General features: G+C 39.8%; 1 pseudogene; it reads right to left on the reverse strand.

Moving 5' to 3' along the window:
• Positions 1-4,087: 4,087 nt before the first annotated feature.
• On the reverse strand, positions 4,088-4,206 carry LOC111738595 (annotated as a pseudogene).
• Positions 4,207-5,717: the final 1,511 nt, after the last annotated feature.

Raw genomic sequence — 5,717 nt, forward strand, 5'->3', positions numbered from 1 at the left:
TGTGTGCGTGTGCATGCGCATGGGAATGCCTTTGTGTATGGGATGAGCTGTGGTTATGTTGTTTTGGGCTGTGTCTAGGTGATTCAACAGTAGCAAATTCTGTTCTCTTGTTCTTTCAAGGAAAAAAAAGCTGCATTTGTTATTGTTTCAATAGGTATTTAGCTGGTAGAGCATACTTGGGTTGATTTTCTTTCAAAGATCTATATATACAACATACATTATAGATCTGAAGCACTGGCTAATGGGAGTGAGGAAAAACAAGATTGTTTAGTTTTCGACAATAGTATACTATCCTGGTTATTCCTAGCAATTATGTTTTCAAGTAACCCCCACATTAGAGTAATGCGGAGGATTTGGTTTAAAATAACAAAAGCCAGACAATTTAAAGGATGTATTTAGTTGTGGCTGGAGGTTCTTGAAAACATCAACAGTTCTCGTATTGAACATTTTATAGTCTGGATTGCCTTTGCTGAAGCTCCACTAGGAGCTGCATTGGTGTTTTATTTGCTGAATGATAATTTTGAACTCTTCGGTTGCAAATTTTTCTGCTCGATGAGTAGAGGAATAAGTCTGTGGAATTTGACATAATTGACATGAATTCTTTGATTCTTCATGGTGATCATTTTTCATGACCTTGGAAATATTGCAGCATGTTCCCAAAGTCAATATCACCACGGTTTGAAAATGGGTACCAAATGGAATGTCTAGGTTTCATTAGTTTAAATGTTGTCACGTTATTTATTTATGAACCAGGTCATAAAATGGTGTGAGAAATAGCCACACTTTAGAGCAAAATAAACCAGTAATTGTAAGTTTTATGACCAGATCTCACGGCCCTGCAAGATATGGTATATCGTACCAACTCTGCGATGGCAATTGCAGTGTCCAGCTCTGGCTTTGAAGGAATGAGCATGTTCTCTTTTAGGTGGCACTGGGAAATAAATTGAATTTAGATGTATTGTGGTCCTGAACATCCTACGTGAGTGAATGTGATCATGAAGTGGGCAAAGGTGAAATGATGGAGTCTCTGGCTATAAAATGTGACTATTAACAAGTTTCTCTTTTGAGGTTTCAATCTCGAGGACGATTTTTGAATTAGCACTCAGATGGAATAACAAACTCATTGAAGTCACCCAGTTTTATCATTCTGTCAGGCAAAGGGCAGAGTACATTAATGAATGTTGCTTTAATAAGGGACTTTTGTTTAAAGTTGTACTGAAAATAAATGACTGCTTGGAGATGGGTGTCCAGGCACTGAGTAATTCAGAAGTCTCTCGTGACAGCTAACTTGGTTTATATGTGACTCTTGCCTTGAGTCTATATTTGTGTCTCAGTAATCAGTGATCTTTTATACCAAGAAAAAATGTGTCTTGTAATATTCTACTGGATGGAATTAAACCAGAGCCATTTCTGGTGAACCATATGAGAGAATGCCAGGTGTAATGTCATAAACATTGCCTTCTCTCAAGAATTACCACAGATGTTAATTTCATATAATCCTGCTAGGTCAATCTACTCCTTCTTTCCTATTTTGGGGGAATATCTGGGAAATAAGAAGCATATAGCTTTTTCACAGATTTGCATTAATAAGTTTAATTTATATAACTAATTCAGTAGTTGGTAGTAATGATAGGTTTCCCTGTAACGACTTTATCTTTTTATTGATTTACAGGAGCTATTTCTGTATTACAGACACAGGGGGAAATTGGCATGTTCAGAAGAATGAATGATTTTCAGAGCTCATTGAGAAGACAGGACTAGATGACTGAAATTTATCAGTTACTAGAGATTCAACAAGCCAACAGTGACCAGAGTTCACTTAGACTGATAGAGAACAAGGAGAGAAAGAATCCAATCTGATAACTGGAAAGTTAGACCAGCTCTTGGTGCCACAAGTAGAATGCAGCTATTGAATGTAAAAGTCTTTTCTGAACATTATAGGAGACAAAAGGATTTACTATTATGAAAAATGGAAAGAAAGATGCATCTGCTTGTGATATGCAAGGAGGGGCACATCATGCCATTTTTAGGGTGTTCTTCACTAAACATCCAAGTTACCAGATTTGACTGGGAGCTACATAGTCCCAACTTAAATGTCAGTTTCATCTTTTATTAAATGACCCACTCGATTTTCCTTTAAGGGAATATGTAATCATCTCCATCTAATTGTCTCTCCTCATCTTAATATTAATGCTAGATCGCTTTCTGATCTTTCCCTTATGCTTGGGCCAGATGCTAAGAAAATCAGAAGTGAGGGTTGAAATCTGGATATTTAGAAGGAGGGGAGTGGAGGAGTTGGGGTAAAGTCACATAAAGAGGAGAAAGTTTCAATATGAGGACATTCTGGCCAACGTTTCTTTATAAATTTCCTATGGTTGATTTTTCCTGTGATAGGCAAGGCTTGCCTCTATTTGAAGATGGGTTTTTCTTCAGCTGATGCTGTTCATGTTCTTTCCAGGCATTCAGTGATATTGCCTAAAAATATTTAGTCTGATAATCAAAAGGGCCTTGCTCTCTTTGATTAACAGGATGTAGATTCAGATGAGATAGTGATTTTCTGCAAATGCTCCTCGGCTTCTGTATAATTACAGTTTGCTTTTGAAGGCACATTTTGTCCTCAAGTGCTATGAACCTACTCTATCTCCCCCACCCCTGCCTGCCAGTGACAAAACCCACCCCTTTTGGGAGTGCAGGGTAAATATGAGCTTCCTTCAGTCCCCAGGATGGGGGAGATGTGAGCGTGAGACTGTTGCAGATATGAGGATGCAACCCGGATCAATGTTTCTCAAGTCCTGTGTGTTAACAGCACACTTTTTTTTTTTGAAATAAAATTTTAAGTTGGAATAGTTTTATATTTACAGAAAAGTTTACAAAAAGAGTTCACAGAGTTCTGTATACTCCTCACTCACTTCTCCCTAATGTTAACATCTTATACACTTGTCAAAACTAAGAAAACAACATCAGTACATTATTTTTAGCTAAACTGGAGATAGTGTTTGAATTTTACTAGTTTCTTCAGTCATGTCTTTTTACTGTTCCAGGATGCCATCCAGAATGCTATGTTATATTTAGAACAGCAAACATGGTAGTAGAGTCTTGATTGCGCAGTGTTGTTTAATGACATGGTAAAGACTAGAAACAATACTAAGTAAATCAGCAGCAATTACAAAGCCTTTATTGTATAAAAAGTGTCTCCCACTGCCTATAAAAACATGCACACAAAATTATTCACCTGGTCAGTGTTGGAGTGGAACCAGTTGCTGTCCTGTCTGTGCTGTCACGTATACTTATGAGACAAAGTACCTTCAGTTTCCCTACAAACATGCGACCTCTCTTTGAAACTGGGTTGCTCTTACACTGTTTATATTATGGCGCAATATGAGCAAGTGAGATCTTACCCCAAACTGAGGAGAAATGCTGACTTCATGTTTCAGGACACAGACAGAATCCATCAGAAAGACCAGGTCTCGATTCCAGTCTCACTCACCCTTCCTCCCCCAGGACCGTTCCCAAGGGGATTAACAAGGAACCTGATGAAAAGCAGATCTCTGGTCTAGTTTCTCAAGGTGTTGTACAGCTCATGTCTAGGGCCAGGTGGATTTCCATTCGTTTTTCTACTCATAGTTACCAAGGCACGTGGAAATCCTGTATTTGACTTTTGGGAAGACTGGTAGGGATATTCCCAAATATTTTTAAAAAATTGGAAGGAATTTCCTAATTAGGGCAGGCAAAAGGGTAAATATAGATATATGTGTATAAGAGTAAAAAGCATATAAGACTGTGTAATATTAACAACAACTTAGATAAACAGTATTCTAAACCCCCAACACATTGAATCTTCAAAACCTTATTAGGTTAGTAATATTATTTTCATCATTGTAAGGATGGGAAACTGAGGCTCAGAGAGGTTAAGTGGCTTGTCCAAAGTTCATACAAGCTAAATGATGGGGCTGGGATTTAAACTGAGCAGGTAAGACCTCAAAGTCGGTGTTTTCATTTTTTTTTTTTTAGGTAAGGCAACCCTTGGTTGACCTCACAGATTGCAAGGACCTTGTCAGTTTACAATCTCTTATTTTTTATTTTTTTATGCCTACAGCACCTGGTCTTCCTAGGTGGTCTCCCATCCAAGTACTAACCAGGTCTGATTCTGCTTAGCTTCCAAGATCAGACGGGATCGGGCCTGTTCAGGGTAGCATGGCCGTAGACCCAAGGTCAGTGTTTTTAACCACTGTATTAGTGACCTCTTCTTGTGGTACAGGTGTTTGCAGAAAGGAGAAGTCTTCTTCCAAGATGGAAGTTGTTAAAGGATATGCTAAGTGAACCAAAAGATCTATCAGCACTCTGGGAAAGAGAGCTGTTTTTAAAATATACTATAGAGTACTTACGGTCTTGTGCTGGGTTCTCCCTTAGGAGGAACTAACATTTATTGGGCGCTGGCCATGTACCAGGGCATTGTGTGCTAAAGCTTTGAAGGTAATAGCCCATTCCATACCCTCCAACAGCCTGGCTCATTCCTGCCTCAGGGTCTTTGCACTGGCTATGCTTTTTGCCCACAGCACCCTGCTCCCACACTTCTTCCCATTTACAGCTTAGCCCCATTGCCACCTCATTGGAGAGGACTTCTTGTCTACCCACTGTTTCCTCTGTCCGCATTGTTTTATTTGTAACTTTTGTGCTCTCTGAAATTGTCCTGCTCATTATTTATGCCTCTTCGACTACAAAGTAAACTCCAGGGAAACAAATGCTTGGTATTGTCACAGCTGCACCCCCTACGGCAGGAACTGGCCTGGCTCGTGGCAGCAGCTCCGTCAATTTTTGTCCAGTGAATGAAAAAGCCTGTGGAAGAAGTATCATTATTCCTGCTTTATGAAAGAGATTCATGGAAGTTAAGAAACTCATCTAACATGATGACCGAGCTTTACTTTAAAAATCTCCGGGAAAATACAAAATTATGGGGGACAGTAGATGAAGCAAGATGGGGAAGATATTGCAGCTGGGTGATCAAATACATGGATGTTCATTATTCTGTTCTCTTTCTTTGCGTATATTAGAAAATATCCATACCGAAATTAAAAATTAAAGAACTTGTCTATGATAGCCTAGTTAATAAACAGAGGAGCTGGGATTCAAACCTAGGTCTGCCTGATTCTATAGCCTGGATGCACATAGGTTATCATCTGGTGAATATCCAGGCTCCAGAAGGGCGGGAATCGGGACCACCAGAGGGACTTTGGTAGGTGGAATGAGTAAAGATGTAGCATCACTATCTTTCCTGTCCTTCATGTAGTCCATTTAGTTCAAAAGATCTGGAGAGAGAAGATGGGATGGGTTTCTTCAACGGCCTGGTTTTCCCTGGATCAGTTGTCTGACTCCGGTTCAATCAGCTGGGTGGGGTGGAGAGTATCTCAGGGCTCCCTCTCAGGACTTTAGTGGGGCAGGTTCTCCAAGCAGGCCATGCTTGGTAAGTAGGATGGGGGCAGGGTTGCATTTGTTTTACTCACCCCTGTTTATCTCCAGTGCCTAGAAATTACACTGTATTCAACAGATGTTTGTTGAATGAACAAGTACATGCACGCATGACTGAATCTCTACCCCAAGTTCCAGAAGAAGGCTGGTGGAACCCATTAGCAGATTTCGAGCTTTGAGAGAACTTGGTTAATTCCTACTCATGTGAGACTTTAACCCTCTTCTATAAAGCCTTAGCTACCAACCCTCTT

The sequence above is a fragment of the Pteropus vampyrus genome, unplaced genomic scaffold (assembly GCF_000151845.1).
Source record: "Pteropus vampyrus isolate Shadow unplaced genomic scaffold, Pvam_2.0 Scaffold40, whole genome shotgun sequence".
Classification (NCBI taxonomy): domain Eukaryota; kingdom Metazoa; phylum Chordata; class Mammalia; order Chiroptera; family Pteropodidae; genus Pteropus; species Pteropus vampyrus.